This window comes from Channa argus, unplaced genomic scaffold, assembly GCF_033026475.1.
Source record: "Channa argus isolate prfri unplaced genomic scaffold, Channa argus male v1.0 Contig068, whole genome shotgun sequence".
Classification (NCBI taxonomy): domain Eukaryota; kingdom Metazoa; phylum Chordata; class Actinopteri; order Anabantiformes; family Channidae; genus Channa; species Channa argus.
The window spans coordinates 68108-93628 of record NW_027125287.1 but is presented as its reverse complement, the minus strand read 5'-3'; the positions used below and the strand labels follow the sequence as shown (position 1 = coordinate 93628).

The 25521-nt window shown below is 44.9% G+C and overlaps 10 non-coding genes across 10 annotated transcripts; all 10 read left to right on the top strand.

Annotated features, from left to right (window-relative positions):
- Positions 1-11174: 11174 nt before the first annotated feature.
- trnav-cac (transfer RNA valine (anticodon CAC)) lies at positions 11175-11247 on the top strand. The gene has a single exon. It is a non-coding gene; the product is annotated as a tRNA-Val (tRNA).
- A 1045-nt stretch (positions 11248-12292) lies between these two features.
- On the top strand, positions 12293-12365 carry trnav-aac (transfer RNA valine (anticodon AAC)). The gene has a single exon. It is a non-coding gene; the product is annotated as a tRNA-Val (tRNA).
- Positions 12366-13180: 815 nt separating this feature from the next.
- trnav-aac (transfer RNA valine (anticodon AAC)) lies at positions 13181-13253 on the top strand. Its single transcript has one exon. It is a non-coding gene; the product is annotated as a tRNA-Val (tRNA).
- Positions 13254-13467: 214 nt separating this feature from the next.
- trnav-cac (transfer RNA valine (anticodon CAC)) lies at positions 13468-13540 on the top strand. The gene has a single exon. It is a non-coding gene; the product is annotated as a tRNA-Val (tRNA).
- A 1054-nt stretch (positions 13541-14594) lies between these two features.
- Positions 14595-14667, top strand: trnav-aac (transfer RNA valine (anticodon AAC)). The gene has a single exon. It is a non-coding gene; the product is annotated as a tRNA-Val (tRNA).
- A 222-nt stretch (positions 14668-14889) lies between these two features.
- trnav-cac (transfer RNA valine (anticodon CAC)) lies at positions 14890-14962 on the top strand. The gene has a single exon. It is a non-coding gene; the product is annotated as a tRNA-Val (tRNA).
- Positions 14963-16011: 1049 nt separating this feature from the next.
- trnav-aac (transfer RNA valine (anticodon AAC)) lies at positions 16012-16084 on the top strand. The gene has a single exon. It is a non-coding gene; the product is annotated as a tRNA-Val (tRNA).
- Positions 16085-16298: 214 nt separating this feature from the next.
- Positions 16299-16371, top strand: trnav-cac (transfer RNA valine (anticodon CAC)). Its single transcript has one exon. It is a non-coding gene; the product is annotated as a tRNA-Val (tRNA).
- A 4136-nt stretch (positions 16372-20507) lies between these two features.
- Positions 20508-20580, top strand: trnaf-gaa (transfer RNA phenylalanine (anticodon GAA)). The gene has a single exon. It is a non-coding gene; the product is annotated as a tRNA-Phe (tRNA).
- A 2577-nt stretch (positions 20581-23157) lies between these two features.
- Positions 23158-23229, top strand: trnad-guc (transfer RNA aspartic acid (anticodon GUC)). The gene has a single exon. It is a non-coding gene; the product is annotated as a tRNA-Asp (tRNA).
- The last annotated feature ends 2292 nt before the right edge of the window (positions 23230-25521 follow it).

Here is a 25521-nt window from a genome sequence, read left to right as displayed (position 1 = left end):
TATACTAACGAGGACTGGAACAGCACTGCCCCCGGCCATGCCCCTGGTGTAGTTACGCCGTTCTGATGCCATTACTTTTACTCGCTCAAGGTTAACAAAAAAGCATCACTTGTCAAATTACGCCCCTACGTTCTCCGGCAATCTGCATTTGAAATGGAACGTTACCTACGGGCCTGAATGTGAAAGCCTGCTTTTGCCTGTTAGATCTTTTGCAGTCACTCCAGAGTAGTCGCCGAAAAAAGGCTGTGTCTTTGACAGAGCGGACGATTACTGGCTAAAGTTGCAATGGTCGTTATTCAATTTCAGTTTTGAGTATCTGTTGACTACAATTGCGCGCCCTCTTCTTGTTGGACGCGATATGGCAAACAGCATGTGCAAATTGGTCAAAGAAATCAAAAAGGGTTTTGCGAGACTACAGAAGATTGTTAAGAACCAATTTCTAAACAGCCTTTGTTTCTCCCATGAAAAACAGCTGCACTGAAGAAGCAGCCCTAGGATGTCAATTACCACAGCTTCAATCCCCTCTCCACGCTACACTGGCTTAGCATTGGACTGATCAGCCTCTACATATGAGCATGGTCCCCATTAAGCTGAGAAAGTACCTATTGTGCACTAGGATTTTGGAAAGCCCCTTAGAGTCGACCTTGCACGATAATGTGTCGCTTTGTGGTTAGATACTACCCTCTGAAAGTAATACCCTACGTGGCTAAATTCTGTAGTGTAGTGGATATCACCTTGGCCTAACATGCATAAAGGTCCCTCGTTCGAAATCAGGCAGAAACCCCTTTGCTATCCATTATCATGTGCACAGTCAGTCTGGGTGGATTGCCTTGTAAAAGGGGTTGTCTCAGCTCTAACAATTAGAAAGGCAACACTTTTGGTTTTAGTACTACAAAGTTCGATAAAGATCCTTTCATCCCAAAACCCCTGAGGAGTAAACTTCCACGACCGTGGTATTCTTCTTGCTGGGAAGCTACGCTCTGAAGTAGCTCGTCAAAGTCGCCGATTTCTGTGGTGTAGCGGTTATCAAGTTCGCCTCACACGTGAAAGGTCCCTGGCCTGAAACCAGGCAGAAACACAATTGTTGTTATTTAAAGATGACATTAACACTCAAGCTGTGTCAGTGGGTTGACTAAGTTCTTACACATGCTTGCAATGGTCGTCGTTCAATTTCAGTTTTGAGTTACCTGTTGAGGAGTTCCTTTCCTGCAATTGCATGCCCTCTTCTTGGTGCACGCGATATGGCAAACAGCATGTGCAAATTGGTCAAAGAAATTGAAAAGGGTTATGCGAGACTACAGAAGAAAGTTAAGAACCAATTTCTAAACAGCCTCAGTTTGGACAAAGCCACCACATACTATTAATCGAAATAGAGACTTTCTCCAATGAAAAATAGCTGCACTTGCAGCAGCAGCCCTAGGATGTCAATTACAACAGGCGGAGATCCTGTCCGCTATACTAACGAGGACTGGAACAGCACTGGCCCCGGCCATGCCCCTGGTGTAGTTACGCCGTTCTGATGCCATTAGTTTTACTCGCACAAGGTTGGATAAAAATGCATCACTTGTCAAATTACGCCCCTACGTTCTCCGGCAATCTGCATTTGAAAAGGAACGTTACCTACGGGCGTGAATGTGAAAGCCTGCTTTTGCCTACGCTCTGAAGTAGCCCGTCAAAGTCGCCGGTATCTGTGGTGTAGCGGTTATCAAGTTCGCCTCACACGTGAAAGGTCCCTAGCCTGAAATCAGGCAGAAACACAATTGTTGTTATTTTAAGATGACATTCACACTCAAGCTGTGTCAGTGGGTTGACTAAGTTCTTACACATGCTTGCTCCGTAAAACAACCTGAAATCACAGAATGGCACACATAGAGACTACCTTCCGAACCGTCTTAAGTACAAAAACAAAAGTTTAGGGGCCTCTTGGCATCGTACGCCAGACAGAGGTGGTGTAATGCCGAAACCCGGGATCGAACCAGGGACCTTTAGACCTTCAGTCTAACACTCTCCCAACTGAGCTATTTCTGCACAACAACCGACGACTTCTTCTGGCCATCATTTGCAAATGCAAGCCTCCTCACCTAAGCAGAAGACGCATTCCGGGAAATTTCAATTGTCCGGGAGAAAGGCAAAAAGACTCTCCCCATCCGGTAATCGAACCCCGGTCTTCCGCATGACAGGCGGAGATACTGTCCACTATACTAACGAGGACTGGAAACGCACTGCTCGTTTGCAGTCACGCCAGAGTAGTCGCTGGACAAAGGCTGTGTGCCTTTGACTAAGCTGACCATTATTGGCTAAAGTTGCAATGGTCGTCGTTCAATTTCAGTTTTGAGTACCTGTTGAGGAGTCCCTTTCCTGCAATTGCATGCCCTCTTCTTGGTGCACGCGATATGGCAAACAGCATGTGCAAATTGGTCAAAGAAATCGAAAAGGGCAAGCAGCAAGTGCAAATTGGTCAAAGAAATCGAAAAGGGTTATGCCAGACTACAGAAGAAAGTTAAGGACCAATTTCTAAACAGCCTCAGTTTGGACAAAGCCACCACATACTATTAATCGAAATAGAGACTTTCTCCCATGAAAAATAGCTGCACTTGCAGCAGCAGCGCTAGGATGTCAATTACAACAGGCGGAGATACTGTCCACTATACTAACGAGGACTGGAACAGCACTGCCCCCGGCCATGCCCCTGGTGTAGTTACGCCGTTCTGATGCCATTACTTTTACTCGCTCAAGGTTAACAAAAAAGCATCACTTGTCAAATTACGCCCCTACGTTCTCCGGCAATCTGCATTTGAAATGGAACGTTACCTACGGGCCTGAATGTGAAAGCCTGCTTTTGCCTGTTAGATCTTTTGCAGTCACTCCAGAGTAGTCGCCGAAAAAAGGCTGTGTCTTTGACAGAGCGGACGATTACTGGCTAAAGTTGCAATGGTCGTTATTCAATTTCAGTTTTGAGTATCTGTTGACTACAATTGCGCGCCCTCTTCTTGTTGGACGCGATATGGCAAACAATTAGAAAGGCAACACTTTTGGTTTTAGTACTACAAAGTTCGATAAAGATCCTTTCATCCCAAAACCCCTGAGGAGTAAACTTCCACGACCGTGTTATTCTTCTTGCTGGGAAGCTACGCTCTGAAGTAGCTCGTCAAAGTCGCCGATTTCTGTGGTGTAGCGGTTATCAAGTTCGCCTCACAGGTGAAAGGTCCCTGGCCTGAAACCAGGCAGAAACACAATTGTTGTTATTTTAAGATGACATTCACACTCAAGCTGTGTCAGTGGGTTGACTAAGTTCTTACACATGCTTGCAATGGTCGTCTTTCAAATTCAGTTTTGAGTTACCTGTTGAGGAGTTCCTTTCCTGCAATTGCATGCCCTCTTCTTGGTGCACGCGATATGGCAAACAGCATGTGCAAATTGGTCAAAGAAATTGAAAAGGGTTATGCGAGACTACAGAAGAAAGTTAAGAACCAATTTCTAAACAGCCTCAGTTTGGACAAAGCCACCACATACTAATAATCGAAATAGAGACTTTCTCCCATGAAAAATAGCTGCACTTGCAGCAGCAGCGCTAGGATGTCAATTACAACAGGCGGAGATACTGTCCACTATACTAACGAGGACTGGAACAGCACTGCCCCCGGCCATGCCCCTGGTGTAGTTACGCCGTTCTGATGCCATTACTTTTACTCGCTCAAGCTTAACAAAAATGTATCACTTGTCAAATTACGCCCCTACGTTCTCCGGCAATCTGCATTTGAAATGGAACGTTACCTACGGGCCTGAATGTGAAAGCCTGCTTTTGCCTGTTAGATCTTTTGCAGTCACTCCAGAGTAGTCGCCGAAAAAAGGCTGTGTCTTTGACAGAGCGGACGATTACTGGCTAAAGTTGCAATGGTCGTTATTCAATTTCAGTTTTGAGTATCTGTTGACTACAATTGCGCGTCTTCTTCTTGTTGGACGCGATATGGCAAACAGCATGTGCAAATTGGTCAAAGAAATCAAAAAGGGTTTTGCGAGACTACAGAAGATTGTTAAGAACCAATTTCTAAACAGCCTTTGTTTCTCCCATGAAAAACAGCTGCACTGAAGAAGCAGCCCTAGGATGTCAATTACCACAGCTTCAATCCCCTCTCCACGCTACACTGGCTTAGCATTGGACTGATCAGCCTCCACATATGAGCATGGTCCCCATTAAGCTGAGAAAGTACCTATTGTGCACTAGGATTTTGGAAAGCCCCTTAGAGTCGACCTTGCACGATAATGTGTCGCTTTGTGGTTAGATGCTACCCTCTGAAAGTAATACCCTACGTGGCTAAATTCTGTAGTGTAGTGGATATCACCTTGGCCTAACATGCATAAAGGTCCCTCGTTCGAAATCAGGCAGAAACCCCTTTGCTATCCATTATCATGTGCACAGTCAGTCTGGGTGGATTGCCTTGTAAAAGGGGTTGTCTCAGCTCTAACAATTAGAAAGGCAACACTTTTGGTTTTAGTACTACAAAGTTCGATAAAGATCCTTTCATCCCAAAACCCCTGAGGAGTAAACTTCCACGACCGTGGTATTCTTCTTGCTGGGAAGCTACGCTCTGAAGTAGCTCGTCAAAGTCGCCGATTTCTGTGGTGTAGCGGTTATCAAGTTCGCCTCACACGTGAAAGGTCCCTGGCCTGAAACCAGGCAGAAACACAATTGTTGTTATTTAAAGGTGACATTAACACTCAAGCTGTGTCAGTGGGTTGACTAATGGTCGTCGTCGTTCAATTTCAGTTTTGAGTTACCTGTTGAGGAGTTCCTTTCCTGCAATTGCATGCCCTCTTCTTGGTGCACGCGATATGGCAAACAGCATGTGCAAATTGGTCAAAGAAATTGAAAAGGGTTATGCGAGACTACAGAAGAAAGTTAAGAACCAATTTCTAAACAGCCTCAGTTTGGACAAAGCCACCACATACTATTAATCGAAATAGAGACTTTCTCCAATGAAAAATAGCTGCACTTGCAGCAGCAGCCCTAGGATGTCAATTACAACAGGCGGAGATCCTGTCCGCTATACTAACGAGGACTGGAACAGCACTGGCCCCGGCCATGCCCCTGGTGTAGTTACGCCGTTCTGATGCCATTAGTTTTACTCGCACAAGGTTGGATAAAAATGCATCACTTGTCAAATTACGCCCCTACGTTCTCCGGCAATCTGCATTTGAAAAGGAACGTTACCTACGGGCGTGAATGTGAAAGCCTGCTTTTGCCTACGCTCTGAAGTAGCCCGTCAAAGTCGCCGGTATCTGTGGTGTAGCGGTTATCAAGTTCGCCTCACACGTGAAAGGTCCCTAGCCTGAAATCAGGCAGAAACACAATTGTTGTTATTTTAAGATGACATTCACACTCAAGCTGTGTCAGTGGGTTGACTAAGTTCTTACACATGCTTGCTCCGTAAAACAACCTGAAATCACAGAATGGCACACATAGAGACTACCTTCCGAACCGTCTTAAGTACAAAAACAAAAGTTTAGGGGCCTCTTGGCATCGTACGCCAGACAGAGGTGGTGTAATGCCGAAACCCGGGATCGAACCAGGGACCTTTAGACCTTCAGTCTAACACTCTCCCAACTGAGCTATTTCTGCACAACAACCGACGACTTCTTCTGGCCATCATTTGCAAATGCAAGCCTCCTCACCTAAGAAGAAGACGCATTGCGGGAAATTTCAATTGTCCGGGAGAAAGGCAAAAAGACTCTCCCCATCCGGTAATCGAACCCCGGTCTTCCGCATGACAGGCGGAGATACTGTCCACTATACTAACGAGGACTGGAAACGCACTGCTCGTTTGCAGTCACGCCAGAGTAGTCGCTGGACAAAGGCTGTGTGCCTTTGACTAAGCGGACCATTACTGGCTAAAGTTGCAATGGTCGTCGTTCAGTTTCAGTTTTGAGTACCTGTTGAGGAGTCCCTTTCCTGCAATTGCATGCCCTCTTCTTGGTGCACGCGATATGGCAAACAGCATGTGCAAATTGGTCAAAGAAATCGAAAAGGGCAAGCAGCAAGTGCAAATTGGTCAAAGAAATCGAAAAGGGTTATGCGAGACTACAGAAGAAAGTTAAGAACCAATATCTAAACAGCCTCAGTTTGGACAAAGCCACCACATACTATTAATCGAAATAGAGACTTTCTCCCATGAAAAATATCTGCACTTGCAGCAGCAGTCCTAGGATGTCAATTGCAAAAGGCGGAGATCCTGTCCACTATACTAACGAGGAGTGGAACAGCACTGGCCCCGGCCATGCCCCTGGTGTAGTTACGCTGTTCTGATGCCATTACTTTTAATCGCTCAAGGTTGGACAAAAAAGCATCACTTGTCAAATTACGCCCCTACGTTCTCCGGCAATCTGCATTTGAAAAGGAACGTTACCTACGGGCCTGAATGTGAAAGCCTGCTTTTGCCTGTTAGATCTTTTGCAGTCACTCCAGATTAGTCGCCGAAATAAGGCTGTGTCTTTAACAGAGCGGACGATTACTGGCTAAAGTTGCAATGGTCGTTATTCAATTTCAGTTTTGAGTATCTGTTGACTACAATTGCGCGACCTCTTCTTGTTGGACGCGATATGGCAAACAGCATGTGCAAATTGGTCAAAGAAATCAAAAAGGGTTTTGCGAGACTACAGAAGATTGTTAAGAACCAATTTCTAAACAGCCTTTGTTTCTCCCATGAAAAACAGCTGCACTGAAGCACCAGCCCTAGGATGTCAATTACCACAGCTTCAATCCCCTCTCCACGCTACACTGGCTTAGCATTGGACCGATCAGCCTCCACATATGAGCATGGTCCCCATTAAGCTGAGAAAGTACCTATTGTGCACTAGGATTTTGGAAAGCCCCTTAGAGTCGACCTTGCACGATAATGTGTCGCTTTGTGGTTAGATGCTACCCTCTGAAAGTAATACCCTACGTGGCTAAATTCTGTAGTGTAGTGGATATCACCTTGGCCTAACATGCATAAAGGTCCCTCGTTCGAAATCAGGCAGAAACCCTTTTGCTATCCATTATCATGTGCACAGTCAGTCTGGGTGGATTGCCTTGTAAAAGGGGTTGTCTCAGCTCTAACAATTAAAAAGGCAACACTTTTGGTTTTAGTACTACAAAGTTCGATAAAGATCCTTTCATCCCAAAACCCCTGAGGAGTAAACTTCCACGACCGTGGTATTCTTCTTGCTGGGAAGCTACGCTCTGAAGTAGCTCGTCAAAGTCGCCGATTTCTGTGGTGTAGCGGTTATCAAGTTCGCCTCACACGTGAAAGGTCCCTGGCCTGAAACCAGGCAGAAACACAATTGTTGTTATTTAAAGATGACATTAACACTCAAGCTGTGTCAGTGGGTTGACTAATGGTCGTCGTCGTTCAATTTCAGTTTTGAGTTACCTGTTGAGGAGTTCCTTTCCTGCAATTGCATGCCCTCTTCTTGGTGCACGCGATATGGCAAACAGCATGTGCAAATTGGTCAAAGAAATCGAAAAGGGTTATGCGAGACTACAGAAGAAAGTTAAGAACCAATTTCTAAACAGCCTCAGTTTGGACAAAGCCACCACATACTATTAATCGAAATAGAGACTTTCTCCAATGAAAAATAGCTGCACTTGCAGCAGCAGCCCTAGGATGTCAATTACAACAGGCGGAGATCCTTTCCACTATACTAACGAGGACTGGAACAGCACTGGCCCCGGCCATGCCCCTGGTGTAGTTACGCTGTTCTGATGCCATTACTTTTAATCGCTCAAGGTTGGATAAAAATGCATCACTTGTCAAATTACGCCCCTACGTTCTCCGGCAATCTGCATTTGAAAAGGAACGTTACTTACGGGCCTGAATGTGAAAGCCTGCTTTTGCCTACGCTCTGAAGTAGCTCGTCAAAGTCGCCGGTATCTGTGGTGTAGCGGTTATCAAGTTCGCCTCACACGTGAAAGGTCCCTGGCCTGAAATCAGGCAGAAACACAATTGTTGTTATTTTAAGATGACATTTACACTCAAGCTGTGTCAGTGGGTTGACTAAGTTCTTACACATTCTTGCTCCGTAAAACAACCTGAAATCACAGAATGGCACACATTGAGACTACCTTCCAAACCGTCTTAAGTACAAAAACAAAAGTTTAGGGGCCCCTTGGCATCGTACGCCAGACAGAGGTGGTGTAATGCCAAAACCCGGGATCAAACCAGGGACCTTTAAATCTTCAGTCTAACGCTCTCCCAACTGAGCTATTTCGGCACAACAACCGATGACTTCTTCTGGCCATCATTTGCAAATGCAAGCCTCCTCAACTAAGCCGAAGACGTATTGCGGGAAATTTCAACTGTCCGCGACAACGGCAAAAAGACTCTCCCCGTCGGGGAATCGAACCCCGGTCTTCCCGAGACAGGCGGAGATACTGTCCACTATACTAACGAGGACTGGAAAAGCACTGCTTGTTTGCAGTCACGCCAGAGTAGTCGCTGGACAAAGGCTGTGTGCCTTTGACTGAGCGGACCATTACTGGCTAAAGTTGCAATGGTCGTCGTTCATTTTCAGTTTTGAGTACCTGTTGGAGTCCCTTTCCTGCAATTGCATGCCCTCTTCTTGGTGCACGCGATATGGCAAACAGCATGTGCAAATTGGTCAAAGAAATCGAAAAGGGCAAGCAGCAAGTGCAAATTGGTCAAAGAAATGGAAAAGGGTTATGCGAGACTACAGAAGAAAGTTAAGAACCAATTTCTAAACAGCCTCAGTTTGGACAAAGCCACCACATACTATTAATCGAAATAGAGACTTTCTCCCATGAAAAATAGCTGCACTTGCAGCAGCAGCCCTAGGATGTCAATTACAACAGGCGGAGATCCTGTCCACTATACTAACGAGGACTGGAACAGCACTGCCCCCGGCCATGACCCTGGTGTAGTTACGCCGTTCTGATGCCATTACCTTTACTCGCTCAAGGTTGGACAAAAATGAATCAATTGTCAAATTACGCCCCTACGTTCTCCGTCAATCTGCATTTGAAAAGGAACGTTACCTACGGGCGTGAATGTGAAAGCCTGCTTTTGCCTGTTAGATCTTTTGCAGTCACTCCAGAGTAGTCGCCGAAAAAAGGCTGTGTCTTTGACAGAGCGGACGATTACTGGCTAAAGTTGCAATGGTCGTCGTTCAATTTCAGTTTTGAGTACCTGTTGAGGAGTTCCTTTCCTGCAATTGCATGCCCTCTTCTTGGTGCACGCGATATGGCAAACAGCATGTGCAAATTGGTTAAAGAAATTGAAAAGGGCAAGCAGCAAGTGCAAATTGGTCAAAGAAATCGAAAAGGGTTATGCGAGACTACAGAAGAAAGTTAAGAACCAATTTCTAAACAGCCTCAGTTTGGACAAAGCCACCACATACTATTAATCGAAATAGAGACTTTCTCCCATGAAAAATAGCTGCACTTGCAGCAGCAGCCCTAGGATGTCAATTAGAACAGGCGGAGATACTGTCCACTATACTAACGAGGACTGGAACAGCACTGCCCCCGGGCATGCCCCTGGTGTAGTTACGCCGTTTTGATGCCATTACTTTTACTCGCTCATGGTTGGACAAAAATGAATCAATTGTCAAATTACGCCCCTACGTTCTCCATCAATCTGCATTTGAAAAGGAACGTTACCTACGGGCCTGAATGTGAAAGCCTGCTTTTGCCTGTTAGATCTTTTGCAGTCACTCCAGAGTAGTCGCCGAAAAAAGGCTGTGTCTTTGACAGAGCGGACGATTACTGGCTAAAGTTGCAATGGTCGTTATTCAATTTCAGTTTTGAGTATCTGTTGACTACAATTGCGCGCCCTCTTCTTGTTGGACGCGATATGGCAAACAGCATGTGCAAATTGGTCAAAGAAATCAAAAAGGGTTTTGCGAGACTACAGAAGATTGTTAAGAACCAATTTCTAAACAGCCTTTGTTTCTCCCATGAAAAACAGCTGCACTGAAGCAGCAGCCCTACGATGTCAATTACCACAGCTTCAATCCCCTCTCCACGCTACACTGGCTTAGCATTGGACCGATCAGCCTCCACATATGAGCATGGTCCCCATTAAGCTGAGAAAGTACCTATTGTGCACTAGGATTTTGGAAAGCCCCTTGGAGTCGACCTTGCACGATAATGTGTCGCTTTGTGGTTAGATGCTACCCTCTGAAAGTAATACCCTACGTGGCTAAATTCTGTAGTGTAGTGGATATCACCTTGGCCTAACATGCATAAAGGTCCCTCGTTCGAAATCAGGCAGAAACCCTTTTGCTATCCATTATCATGTGCACAGTCAGTCTGGGTGGATTGCGTTGTAAAAGGGGTTGTCTCAGCTCTAACAATTAGAAAGGCAACACTTTTGGTTTTAGTACTACAAAGTTCGATAAAGATCCTTTCATCCCAAAACCCCTGAGGAGTAAACTTCCACGACCGTGTTATTCTTCTTGCTGGGAAGCTACGCTCTGAAGTAGCTCGTCAAAGTCGCCGATTTCTGTGGTGTAGCGGTTATCAAGTTCGCCTCACACGTGAAAGGTCCCTGGCCTGAAACCAGGCAGAAACACAATTGTTGTTATTTTAAGATGACATTCACACTCAAGCGGTGTCAGTGGGTTGACTAAGTTCTTACACATGCTTGCAATGGTCGTCGTTCAATTTCAGTTTTGAGTTACCTGTTGAGGAGTTCCTTTCCTGCAATTGCATGCCCTCTTCTTGGTGCACGCGATATGGCAAACAGCATGTGCAAATTGGTCAAAGAAATCGAAAAGGGTTATGCGAGACTACAGAAGAAAGTTAAGAACCAATGTCTAAACAGCCTCAGTTTGGACAAAGCCACCACATACTATTAATCGAAATAGAGACTTTCTCCCATGAAAAATAGCTGCACTTGCAGCAGCAGCCCTAGGATGTCAATTACAACAGGCGGAGATCCTGTCCACTATACTAACGAGGACTGGAACAGCACTGGCCCCGGCCATGCCCCTGGTGTAGTTATGCCGTTCTGATGCCATTACTTTTACTCGCTCAAGGTTGGACAAAAATGCATCACTTGTCAAATTACGCCCCTACGTTCTCCGGCAATCTGCATTTGAAAAGGAACGTTACCAACGGGCCTGAATGTGAAAGCCTGCTTTTGCCTACGCTCTGAAGTAGCCCGTCAAAGTCGCAGGTTTCTGTGGTGTAACGGTTATCACGTTCGCCTCACACGCGAAAGGTCCCTGGTTCAAAACCAGGCAGAAACACTCTTGTTATTTTAAGATGACATGCACACTCAAGCTGTGTCAGTGGGTTGACTAAGTTCTTACGAATGCTTGCTCAGTAAAACAACCTGAAATCACAGAATGGCACAAATAGACAAAAGAGACAAAAAAACAAAAGATTACGCCAGGGTAGTCGCTGAATAAAGGCTGTGTGTCTTTGACAGAGCGCACGATTAAGTCAAGTCAAGTCAAGTGGCTTTTATTGTCATTTCTACTATACACAGTGGTACACAGTACACAGTAGAAACGAGATAACGTTCCTCCAGAACCAAGGTGCTACAAAACAACACAAACTATGTAAAGTGCATCGAGTTCAACCTAGTGTAAACAGTGCAGATGAAAAACAGTACAGACAGACAGTGTAGACGGACAACACAAAATAACACAGGACAGGACAAAAAACCTAAGATAGTGCCGACCAGTAAACCTATTGTATACTATTTTACAGTACAGTACAGTCAAGTGTGCCAAAGGTACAAAAAAAGCAGCATGTAAACAGTATAGTGCATTTGAAATCCGGCATGTATACAGTGCAATTGCAGTGGAATGATTACTGGCTAAAGTTGCAATAGTCGTCGTTCAATTTCAGTTTTGACTATCTGTTGAGGAGTCCCTTTCCTGCATTGCATTCCCTATTCTTGGTGCACGCGATATGGCAAACAGCATGTCGAAAAAGGGTTATGCGAGACTACTGAAGAAAGTTAAGAACCAATTTCTAAACAGCCTTAGTTTGGACAAGCCGACCACATACTATTAATCGAAATAGAGAATTTCTCCCATGATAAATAGCTGCACTTGCAGCAGCAGCCCTAGGATGTCAATTACAAGAGCTTCAATCTCCTCTCCACACTGCACTGGCATAGCGTTGGACCGATCAGCCTCTACATATGAGCATGGTCCCCATTAAGCTGAGAAAGTACCTATTGTGCACTAGGAGGTTTGAAAGCCCCTTAGAGTCGACCTTGCATGATGATGTGTCGCTTTGTGGTTAGATGCTACCCTCTGGAATTGACACCCTACGTGGCCAGTTTCTGTAGTGTAGTGGTTATCACATTAGCCTAACACGCGAAAGGTCTCTGGTTCGAAACCAGGCAGAAACACTCTTGTTGTTATTTTAAGATGACATGCACACTCAAGCTGTGTCAGTGGCTTGACTAAGTTCTTACGAATGCTTGCTCAGTAAAACAACCTGAAATCACAGAATGGCACAAATAGACAAAAGAGACAAAAAAACAAAAGATTACGCCAGGGTAGTCGCTGAATAAAGGCTGTGTGTCTTTGACAGAGCGGACGATTAAGTCAAGTCAAGTCAAGTGGCTTTTATTGTCATTTCTATTATACACAGTGGTACACAGTACACAGTAGAAACGAGATAACGTTCCTCCAGAACCAAGGTGCTACAAAACAACACAAGCTATGTAAAGTGCATCGAGTTCAACCTACTGCAAACAGTGCAGATGAAAAACAGTAATGACAGACAGTGTAGATGGACAACACAAAATAACACAGGACAGGACACAAAACCTAAGACAGTGCCGACCAGTAAACCTATTGCAATAGTCGTCGTTATGCGAGACTACTGAAGAAAGTTAAGAACCAATTTCTAAACAGCCTTAGTTTGGACAAGCCGACCACATACTATTAATCGAAATAGAGAATTTCTCCCATGACAATTAGCTGCACTTGCAGCAGCAGCCCTAGGATGTCAATTACAAGAGCTTCAATCTCCTCTCCACACTGCACTGGCATAGCGTTGGACCGATCAGCCTCTACATATGAGCATGGTCCCCATTAAGCTGAGAAAGTACCTATTGTGCACTAGGAGGTTTGAAAGCCCATTAGAGTCGACCTTGCATGATGATGTGTCGCTTTGTGGTTAGATGCTACCCTCTGGAATTGACACCCTACGTGGCCAGTTTCTGTAGTGTAGTGGTTATCACATTCGCCTAACACGCGAAAGATCCCTGGTTCGAAACCAGGCAGAAACACTGTTGCTGTCAGTGCACAGTCAGCCTGGTTGGAGTGTCTTGTAAAAGGGGTTGTCTCAGTTCTAACAATGCAAAAGGCAACACTTTTGGTTTTAGTACTACAAAGTTCCATAAAGATCTTCTCATCCCAAAGCCCCTTAGGAGTAATCTTCCGCGACTGTTTTATTCACTTTGCTGGGAAGCTACGCTCTGAAGAAGTTTGTCAAAGTGGTTGGTTTCTGTGGTGTAGCAGTTATCACGTTCGCCTCACACGCGAAAGGTCCCTGGTTCAAAACCAGGCAGAAACACTCTTGTTGTTATTTTAAGATGACATTCACACTCAAGCTGTGTCAGTGGGTTGACTAAGTTCTTACGAATGCTTGCTCAGTAAAACAACCTGAAATCACAGAATGGCACAAATAGACAAAAGAGACAAAAAAACAAAAGATTACGCCAGGGTAGTCGCTGAATAAAGGCTGTGTGTCTTTGACAGAGCGGACGATTAAGTCAAGTCAAGTCAAGTCAAGTGGCTTTTATTGTCATTTCTACTATACACAGTGGTACACAGTACACAGTAGAAACGAGATAACGTTCCTCCAGAACCAAGGTGCTACAAAACAACACAAGCTATGTAAAGTGCATCGAGTTCAACCTAGTGCAAACAGTGCAGATGAAAAACAGTAATGACAGACAGTGTAGATGGACAACACAAAATAACACAGCACAGGACACAAAACCTAAGACAGTGCCGACCAGTAAACCTATTGTATACTATTTTACAGTACAGTACAGTCAAGTGTGCCAAAGGTGCAAAAAAAGCAGCATGTAAACAGTATACTGCATTTGAATGTCCGGCATGTATAAAGTGCAATTGCAGTGGAATGATTACTGGCTAAAGTTGCAATAGTCGTCGTTTAATTTCAGTGTTGACTATCTGTTGAGGAGTCCCTTTCCTGCATTGCATGCCCTATTCTTGGTGCACGCGATATGGCAAACAGCATGTCGAAAAAGGGTTATGCGAGACTACTGAAGAAAGTTAAGAACCAATTTCTAAACAGCCTTAGTTTGGACAAGCCGACCACATACTATTAATCGAAATTGAGACTTTCTCCCATGATAAATAGCTTCGCTTGCAGAAGCAGCCCTAGGATGTCAATTACAAGAGCTTCAATCTCCTCTCCACACTGCACTGGCATAGCGTTGGACCGATCAGCCTCTACATATGAGCATGGTCCCCATTAAGCTGAGAAAGTACCTAATGTGCACTAGGAGGTTTGAAAGCCCCTTAGAGTCGACCTTGCATGATGATGTGTCGCTTTGTGGTTAGATGCTACCCTCTGGAATTGACACCCTACGTGGCCAGTTTCTGTAGTGTAGTGGTTATCACATTAGCCTAACACGCGAAAGGTCCCTGGTTCGAAACCAGGCAGAAACACGGTTGCTGTCTATTATTATCTGCACAGTCAGCCTGGTTGTAGTGTCTTGTAAAAGGGGTTGTCTCAGTTCTAACAATGAGAAAGGCAACACTTTTGGTTTTAGTACTACAAAGTTCCATAAAGATCTTCTCATCCCAAAGCCCCTTAGGAGTAATCTTCCGCGACTGTTTTATTCACTTTGCTGGGAAGCTACGCTCTGAAGAAGTTTGTCAAAGTGGCCGGTTTCTGTGGTGTAGCGGTTATCACGTTCGCCTCACACGCGAAAGGTCCCTGGTTCGAAACCAGGCAGAAACACTCTTGTAGTTATTTTAAGATGACATGCACACTCAAGCTGTGTCAGTGGGTTGACTAAGTTCTTACGAATGCTTGCTCAGTAAAACAACCTGAAATCACAGAATGGCACAAATAGACAAAAGAGACAAAAAAACAAAAGATTACGCCAGGGTAGTCGCTGAATAAAGGCTGTGTGTCTTTGACAGAGCGGACGATTAAGTCAAGTCAAGTCAAGTGGCTTTTATTGTCATTTCTATTATACACAGTGGTACACAGTACACAGTAGAAACGAGATAACGTTCCTCCAGAACCAAGGTGCTACAACACAACACATGCTATGTAAAGTGCATCGAGTTCAACCTAGTGCAAACAGTGCAGATGAAAAACAGTAATGACAGACAGTGTAGATGGACAACACAAAATAACACAGGACAGGACACAAAACCTAAGACAGTGCCGACCAGTAAACCTATTGTATACTATTTTACAGTACAGTACAGTCAAGTGTGCCAAAGGTTCAAAAAAAGCAGCATGTAAACAGTATACTGCATTTGAATGTCCGGCATGTATAAAGTGCAATTGCAGTGGAATGATTACTGGCTAAAGTTGCAATAGTCGTCGTTCAATTTCAGTGTTGACTATCTGTTGAGGAATCCCTTTCCTGCATTGCATGCCCTATTCTTGGTGCACGCGATATGGCAAACAGCATGTCGAAAAAGGGTTATGCGAGACTACTGAAGAAAGTTAAGAACCAATTTCTAAACAGCCTTAGTTTGGACAAGCCGACCACATACTATTAATCGAAATTGAGACTTTCTCCCATGATAAATAGCTGCGCTTGCAGAAGCAGCCATAGGATGTCAATTACAAGAGCTTCAATCTCCTCTCCACACTGCACTGGCATAGCGTTGGACCGATCAGCCTCTACATATGAGCATGGTCCCCATTAAGCTGAGAAAGTACCTAATGTGCACTAGGAGGTTTGAAAGCCCCTTAGAGTCGACCTTGCATGATGATGTGTCGCTTTGTGGTTAGATGCTACCCTCTGGAATTGACACCCTACGTGGCCAGTTTCTGTAGTGTAGTGGTTATCACATTCGCCTAACACACGAAAGGTCCCTGGTTCGAAACCAGGCAGAAACACTGTTGCTGTCAGTGCACAGTCAGCCTGGTTGGAGTGTCTTGTAAAAGGGGTTGTCTCAGTTCTAACAATGCGAAAGGCAACACTTTTGGTTTTAGTACTACAAAGTTCCATAAAGATCTTGTCATCCCAAAGCCCCTTAGAAGTAATCTTCTGCGACTGTTTTATTCACTTTGCTGGGAAGCTACGCTCTGAAGAAGTTTGTCAAAGTGGCCGGTTTCTGTGGTGTAGCGGTTATCACGTTCGCCTCACACGCGAAAGTTCCCTGGTTCGAAACCAGGCAGAAACACTATTGTTGTTATTTTAAGATGACATGCACACTCAAGCTGTGTCAGTGGGTTGACTAAGTTCTTACGAATGCTTGCTCAGTAAAACAACCTGAAATCACAGAATGGCACAAAGAGACAAAAGAGACAAAAAAACAAAATATTACGCCAGGGTAGTCGCTGAATAAAGGCTGTGTGTCTTTGACAGAGCGCACGATTAAGTCAAGTCAAGTCAAGTCAAGTCAAATGGCTTTTATTGTCATTTCTACTATACACAGTGGTACACAGTACACAGTAGAAACCAGATAACGTTCCTCCAGAACCAAGGTGCTACAAAACAACACAAGCTATGTAAAGTGCATCGAGTTCAACCTAGTGCAAACAGTGCAGATGAAAAACAGTACAGACAGACAGTGTAGACGGACAACACAAAATAACTCAGGACAGGACACAAAACCTAAGACAGTGCCGACCAGTAAACCTATTGTATACTATTTTACAGTACAGTACAGTCAAGTGTGCCAAAGGTGCAAAAAAAGCAGCATGTAAACAGTATAGTGCATTTGAATGTCCGGCATGTATACAGTGCAATTGCAGTGGAATGATTACTGGCTAAAGTTGCAATAGTCGTCGTTCAATTTCAGTGTTGACTATCTGTTGAGGAGTCCCTTTCCTGCAATTGCATGCCCTATTCTTGGTGCACGCGATATGGCAAACAGCATGTCGAAAAAGGGTTATGCGAGACTACTGAAGAAAGTTAAGAACCAATTTCTAAACAGCCTTAGTTTGGACAAGCCGACCACATACTATTAATCGAAATTGAGACTTTCTCCCATGATGAATAGCTGCACTTGCAGCAGCAGCCCTAGGATGTCAATTACAAGAGCTTCACTGGCATAGCGTTGGACCGATCAGCCTCTACATATGAGCATGGTCCCCATTAAGCTGAGAAAGTACCTATTGTGCACTAGGAGGTTTGAAAGCCCCTTAGAATCGACCTTGCATGATGATGTGTCGCTTTGTGGTTAGATGCTACCCTCTAAAAGTGACACCCTAGGTGGCCAGTTTCTGTAGTCTAGTGGTTATCACAATCGCCTAACACGCGAAAGGTCCCTGGTTCGAAACCCTGCAGAAACACTGTTGCTGTCCATTATTATGGACTCCTTTTCAAATGCAGATTGACGGAGAACGTAGGGGCGTAATTTGACAATTGATTCATTTTTGTCCAACCTTGAGCGAGTAAAAGTAATGGCATCAGAACGGCATAACTACACCAGGGGCATGGCCGGGGCCAGTGGTGTTCCAGTCCTCGTTAGTATAGTGGACAGGATCTCCGCCTGTTGTAATTGACATCCTAGGGCTGCTGCTGCAAGTGCAGCTATTTTTCATGGGAGAAAGTCTCTATTTCGATTAATAGTATGTGGTGGCTTTGTCCAAACTGAGGCTGTTTAGAAATTGGTTCTTAACTTTCTTCTGTAGTCTCGCAAAACCCTTTTTGATTTTATTGACCAATTTGCACATGCTGTTTGCCATATCGCGTCCAACAAGAAGAGGGCGCGCAATTGTAGTCAACAGATACTCAAAACTGAAATTGAACGACGACCATTGCAACTTTAGCCAGTAATGGTCCGCTCAGTCAAAGGCACACAGCCTTTGTCCAGCGACTACTCTGGCGTGACTGCAAACGAGCAGTGCTTTTCCAGTCCTCGTTAGTATAGTGGACAGTATCTCCGCCTGTCTCAGGAAGACCGGGGTTGGATTCCCCGACGGGGAGAGTCTTTTTGCCTTTGTCCCGGACAGTTGAAATTTCTCGCAATACGTCTTCGGCTTAGTTGAGGAGGCTTGCATTTGCAAATGATGGCCAGAAGAAGTCATCGGTTGTTCTGCGGAAATAGCTCAGTTGGGAGAGCGTTAGACAGAAGATCTAAAGGTTCCTGGTTCGATCCCGGGTTTCGGCATTACACCACCTCTGTCTTGCGTACGATGCCAAGAGGCCCCTAAACTTTTGTTTTTGTAATTAAGACGGTTTGGAAGGTTGTCTCTATGTGTGCCTTTCTGTGATTTCAGGTTGTTTTACGGAGCAAGCATGTGTAAGAACTTAGTCAACCCACTGACACAGCTTGAGTGTGAATGTCATCTTAAAATAACAACAGTTGTGTTTCTGCCTGATTTCAGGCTAGGGACCTTTTATGTGTGAGGCGAACTTGATAACCGTTACACCACAGAAACCTGCGACTATGACGGGCTACTTCAAAGCGTAGGCAAAAGCAGGCTTTCACATTCAGGCCCGTTGGTAACGTTCCTTTTCAAATGCAGAATTGCCGGAGAACGTAGGGGCGTAATTTGACAAGTGATGCATTTTTGTCCAACCTTGAGCGAGTAAAAGTAATGGCATCAGAACGGCATAAGTACACCAGGGGCATGGCCGGGGCCAGTGCTGTTCCAGTCCTCGTTAGTATAGTGGACAGGATCTCCGCCTGTTGTAATTGACATCCTAGGGCTGCTGCTTCAAGTGCATCTATTTTTCATGGGAGAAAGTCTCTATTTCGATTAATAGTATGTGGTGGCTTTGTCCAAACTGAGGCTGTTTAGAAATTGGTTCTTAACTTTCTTCTGTAGTCTCGCATAACCCTTTTCGATTTCTTTGACCAATTTGCACATGCTGTTTGCCATATCGCGTGCACCAAGAAGAGGGCATGCAATTGCAGGAAAGGAACTCCTCAACAGGTAACTCAAAACTGAAATTGAACGACGACCATTGCAACTTTAGCCAGTAATGGTCCGCTCAGTCAAAGGCACACAGCCTTTATTCAGCGACTACTCTGGCGTGACTGCAATCAGGCAGTGCTGTTCCAGTCCTCGTTAGTATAGTGGACAGTATCTCCGCCTGTCACGCGGAAGACCGGGGTTCGATTCTCTGACGGAAAGAGCCTTTTTGCCTTTGTCCCGGACAGTTGAAATTTCCCTTAGGTGAGGAGGCCTGTATTTGCAAATGCTAAGCCAGTTTAGCGTGGAGAGGGGATTGAAGCTGTGGTAATTGACATCCTAGGGATGCTGCTTCAGTGCAGCTGTTTTTCATGGGAGAAACAAAGGCTGTTTAGAAATTGGTTCTTATCAATCTTCTGTAGTCTCGCAAAACCCTTTTTGATTTTATTGACCAATTTGCACATGCTGTTTGCCATATCGCGTCCAACAAGAAGAGGGCGCGCAATTTTAGTCAACAGATACTCAAAACTGAAATGGAATAACGACAATTGCAACTTTAGCCAGTAATCGTCCGCTCTGTCAAAGACACAGCCTTTTTTCGGCGACTACTCTGGAGTGACTGCAAAAGATCTAACAGGCAAAAGCAGGCTTTCACATTCAGGCCCTTAGGTAACGTTCCTTTTCAAATGCAGATTGACGGAGAACGTAGGGGCGTAATTTGACAATTGATTCATTTTTGTCCAACCTTGAGCGAGTAAAAGTAATGGCATCAGAACGGCGTAACTACACCAGGGGCATGGCCGGGGGCAGTGCTGTTCCAGTCCTCGTTAGTATAGTGGACAGTATCTCCGCCTGTTGTAATCGACATCCTAGGGCTGCTGCTGCAAGTGCAGCTATTTTTCATGGGAGAAAGTCTCTATTTCGATTTATAGTATGTGGTGGCTTTGTCCAAACTGAGGCTGTTTAGAAATTGGTTCTTAACTTTCTTCTGTAGTCTCGCATAACCCTTTTCGATTTCTTTGACCAATTTGCACTTGCTGCTTGCCCTTTTCGATTTCTTTGACCAATTTGCACATGCTGTTTGCCATATCGCGTGCACCAAGAAGAGGGCATGCAATTGCAGGAAAGGGACTCCTCAACAGGTACTCAAAACTGAAATTGAACGACGACCATTGCAACTTTAGCCAGTAATGGTCCGCTCAGTCAAAGGCACACAGCCTTTGTCCAGCGACTACTCTGGCGTGACTGCAAACGAGCAGTGCTTTTCCAGTCCTCGTTAGTATAGTGGACAGTATCTCCGCCTGTCACGCGGAAGACCGGGGTTCGATTCCTCGACGGGGAGAGTCTTTTTGCCTTTGTCCCGGACAGTTGAAATTTCCCGCAATACGTCTTCGGCTTGGTTGAGGAGGCTTGCATTTGCAAATGATGGCCAGAAGAAGTCATCGGTTGTTGTGCCGAAATAGCTCAGTTGGGAGAGCGTTAGACTGAAGATCTAAAGATCCCTGGTTCGATCCCGGGTTTTGGCATTACACCACCTCTGTCTTGCGTACGATGCCAAGAGTCCCCTAACCTTTTGTTTTTGTACTTAAGACGGTTTGGAAGGTAGTCTCTATGTGTGCCATTCTGTGATTTCAGGTTGTTTTACGGAGCAAGCATGTGTAAGAACTTAGTCAACCCACTGACACAGCTTGAGTGTAAATGTCATCTTAAAATAACAACAATTGTGTTTGCACATGCTGTTTGCCATATCGCGTGCACCAAGAAGAGGGCATGCAATTGCAGGAAAGGAACTCCTCAACAGGTAACTCAAAACTGAAATTGAACGACGACCATTGCAAGCATGTGTAAGAACTTAGTCAACCCACTGACACAGCTTGAGTGTGAATGTCATCTTAAAATAACAACAATTGTGTTTCTGCCTGGTTTCAGGCCAGGGACCTTTCACGTGTGAGGCGAACTTGATAACCGCTACACCACAGATACCGGCGACTTTGACGAGCTACTTCAGAGCGTAGGCAAAAGCAGGCTTTCACATTCAGGCCCGTAAGTAACGTTCCTTTTCAAATGCAGATTGCCGGAGAATGTAGGGGCGTAATTTGACAAGTGATGCATTTTTGTCCAACCTTGAGCGATTAAAAGTAATGGCATCAGAACAGCGTAACTACACCAGGGGCATGGCCGGGGCCAGTGCTGTTCCAGTCCTCGTTAGTATAGTGGAAAGGATCTCCGCCTGTTGTAATTGACATCCTAGGGCTGCTGCTGCAAATGCAGCTATTTTTCATTGGAGAAAGTCTCTATTTCGATTAATAGTATGTGGTGGCTTTGTCCAAACTGAGGCTGTTTAGAAATTGGTTCTTAACTTTCTTCTGTAGTCTCGCATAACCCTTTTCGATTTCTTTGACCAATTTGCACATGCTGTTTGCCATATCGCGTGCACCAAGAAGAGGGCATGCAATTGCAGGAAAGGAACTCCTCAACAGGTAACTCAAAACTGAAATTGAACGACGACCATTGTAAGCATGTGTAAAAACTTAGTCAACCCACTGACACAGCTTGAGTGTGAATGTCATCTTTAAATAACAACAATTGTGTTTCTGCCTGGTTTCAGGCCAGGGACCTTTCACGTGTGAGGCGAACTTTATAACCGCTACACCACAGAAATCGGCGACTTTGACGAGCTACTTCAGAGCGTAGCTTCCCAGCAAGAAGAATACCACGGTCGTGGAAGTTTACTCCTCAGGGGTTTTGGGATGAAAGGATCTTTATCGAACTTTGTAGTACTAAAACCAAAAGTGTTGCCTTTCTAATTGTTAGAGCTGAGACACCCCCTTTTACAAGGCAATCCACCCAGACTGACTGTGCACATGATAATGGATAGCAAAAGGGTTTCTGCCTGATTTCGAACGAGGGACCTTTATGCATGTTAGGCCAAGGTGATATCCACTACACTACAGAATTTAGCCACGTAGGGTATTACTTTCAGAGGGTAGCATCTAACCACAAAGCGACACATTATCGTGCAAGGTCGACTCTAAGGGGCTTTCCAAAATCCTAGTGCACAATAGGTACTTTCTCAGCTTAATGGGGACCATGCTCATATGTGGAGGCTGATCGGTCCAATGCTAAGCCAGTGTAGCGTGGAGAGGGGATTGAAGCTGTGGTAATTGACATCCTAGGGCTGCTTCTTCAGTGCAGCTGTTTTTCATGGGAGAAACAAAGGCTGTTTAGAAATTGGTTCTTAACAATCTTCTGTAGTCTCGCAAAACCCTTTTTGATTTCTTTGACCAATTTGCACATGCTGTTTGCCATATCGCGTCCAACAAGAAGAGGGCGCGCAATTGTAGTCAACAGATACTCAAAACTGAAATTGAATAACGACCATTGCAACTTTAGCCAGTAATCGTCCGCTCTGTCAAAGACACAGCCTTCTTTCGGCGACTACTCTGGAGTGACTGCAAAAGATCTAACAGGCAAAAGCAGGCTTTCACATTCAGGCCCGTAGGTAACGTTCCTTTTCAAATGCAGATTGCCGGAGAACGTAGGGGCGTAATTTGACAAGTGATGCTTTTTTGTCCAACCTTGAGCGAGTAAAAGTAATGGCATCAGAACGGCGTAACTACACCAGGGGCATGGCCGGGGGCAGTGCTGTTCCAGTCCTCGTTAGTATAGTGGACAGTATCTCCGCCTGTTGTAATTGACATCCTAGGGCTGCTGCTGCAAGTGCAGCTATTTTTCATGGGAGAAAGTCTCTATTTCGATTAATATTATGTGGTGGCTTTGTCCAAACTGAGGCTGTTTAGAAATTGGTTCTTAACTTTCTTCTGTAGTCTCGCATAACCCTTTTCGATTTCTTTGACCAATTTGCACTTGCTGCTTGCCCTTTTCGATTTCTTTGACCAATTTGCACATGCTGTTTGCCATATCGCGTGCACCAAGAAGAGGGCATGCAATTGCAGGAAAGGAACTTCTCAACAGGTACTCAAAACTGAAATTGAACGACGACAATTGCAACTTTAGCCAGTAATGGTCCGCTCAGTCAAAGGCACACAGCCTTTGTCCAGCGACTACTCTGGCGAGACTGCAAACGAGCAGTGCTTTTCCAGTCCTCGTTAGTATAGTGGACAGTATCTCCGCCTGTCACGTGGAAGACCGGGGTTCGATTCCCCGACGGGGAGAGTCTTTTTGCCTTTGTCCTGGACAGTTGAAATTTCCCGCAATACGTCTTTGGCTTGGTTGAGGAGGCTTGCATTTGCAAATGATGGCCATAAGAAGTCATCGGTTGTTGTGCCGAAATAGCTCAGTTGGGAGAGCGTTAGACTGAAGATTTAAAGGTCCCTGGTTCGATCCTGGGTTTTGGCATTACACCACCTCTGTCTTGCGTACGATGCCAAGAGTCCCCTAACCTTTTGTTTTTGTACTTAAGACGGTTTGGAAGGTAGTCTCTATGTGTGCCATTTTGTGATTTCAGGTTGTTTTACGGAGCAAGCATGTGTAAGAACTTAGTCAACCCACTGACACAGCTTGAGTGTAAATGTCATTTTAAAATAACAACAATTGTGTTTCTGCCTGATTTCAAGCCAGGGACCTTTCACGTGTGAGGCGAACTTGATAACCGCTACACCACAGATACCGGCGACTTTGACGAGCTACTTCAGAGCGTAGGCAAAAGCAGGCTTTCACATTCAGGCCCGTAGGTAACGTTCCTTTTCAAATGCAGATTGCCGGAGAACGTAGGGGCGTAATTTGACAAGTGATGCATTTTTGTCCAACCTTGAGCGATTAAAAGTAATGGCATCAGAACAGCGTAACTACACCAGGGGCATGGCCGGTGCCAGTGCTGTTCCAGTCCTCGTTAGTATAGTGTACAGGATCTCCGCCTGTTGTAATTGACATCCTAGGGCTGCTGCTGCAAGTGCAGCTATTTTTCATTGGAGAAAGTCTCTATTTCGATTAATAGTATGTGGTGGCTTTGTCCAAACGGAAGCTGTTTAGAAATTGGTTCTTAATTTTCTTCTGTAGTCTCGCATAACCCTTTTCGATTTCTTTGACCAATTTGCACATGCTGTTTGCCATATCGCGTGCACCAAGAAGAGGGCATGCAATTGCAGGAAAGGAACTCCTCAACAGGTAACTCAAAACTGAAATTGAACGACGACGACCATTAGTCAACCCACTGACACAGCTTGAGTGTTAATGTCATCTTTAAATAACAACAATTGTGTTTCTGCCTGGTTTCAGGCCAGGGACCTTTCACGTGTGAGGCGAACTTGATAACCGCTACACCACAGAAATCGGCGACTTTGACGAGCTACTTCAGAGCGTAGCTTCCCAGCAAGAAGAATACCACGGTCGTGGAAGTTTACTCCTCAGGGGTTTTGGGATGAAAGGATCTTTATCGAACTTTGTAGTACTAAAACCAAAAGTGTTGCCTTTCTAATTGTTAGAGCTGAGACAACCCCTTTTACAAGGCAATCCACCCAGACTGACTGTGCACATGATAATGGATAGCAAAAGGGTTTCTGCCTGATTTCGAACGAGGGACCTTTATGCATGTTAGGCCAAGGTGATATCCACTACACTACAGAATTTAGCCACGTAGGGTATTACTTTCAGAGGGTAGCATCTAACCACAAAGCGACACATTATCGTGCAAGGTTGACTCTAAGGGGCTTTCCAAAATCCTAGTGTACAATAGGTACTTTCTCAGCTTAATGGGGACCATGCTCATATGTGGAGGCTGATCGGTCCAATGCTAAGCCAGTGTAGCGTGGAGAGGGGATTGAAGCTGTGGTAATTGACATCCTAGGGCTGCTTCTTCAGTGCAGCTGTTTTTCATGGGAGAAACAAAGGCTGTTTAGAAATTGGTTCTTAACAATCTTCTGTAGTCTCGCAAAACCCTTTTTGATTTCTTTGACCAATTTGCACATGCTGTTTGCCATATCGCGTCCAACAAGAAGAGGGCGTGAAATTGTAGTCAACAGATACTCAAAACTGAAATTGAATAACGACCATTGCAACTTTAGCCAGTAATCGTCCACTCTGTCAAAGACACAGCCTTTTTTCGGCGACTACTCTGGAGTGACTGCAAAAGATCTAAAAGGCAAAAGCAGGCTTTCATATTCAGGCCCGTAGGTAATGTTCCTTTTCAAATGCAGATTGATAGTATGTGGTGGCTTTGTCCAAACTGAGGCTGTTTAGAAATTGGTTCTTAACTTTCTTCTGTAGTCTCGCATAACCCTTTTCGATTTCTTTGACCAATTTGCACTTGCTGCTTACCCTTTTCGATTTCTTTGACCAATTTGCACATGCTGTTTGCCATATCGCGTGCACCAAGAAGAGGGCATGCAATTGCAGGAAAGGAACTCCTCAACATGTACACAAAACTGAAATTGAACGACGACCATTGCAACTTTAGCCAGTAATGGTCCGCTCAGTCAAAGGCACACAGCCTTTGTCCAGCGACTACT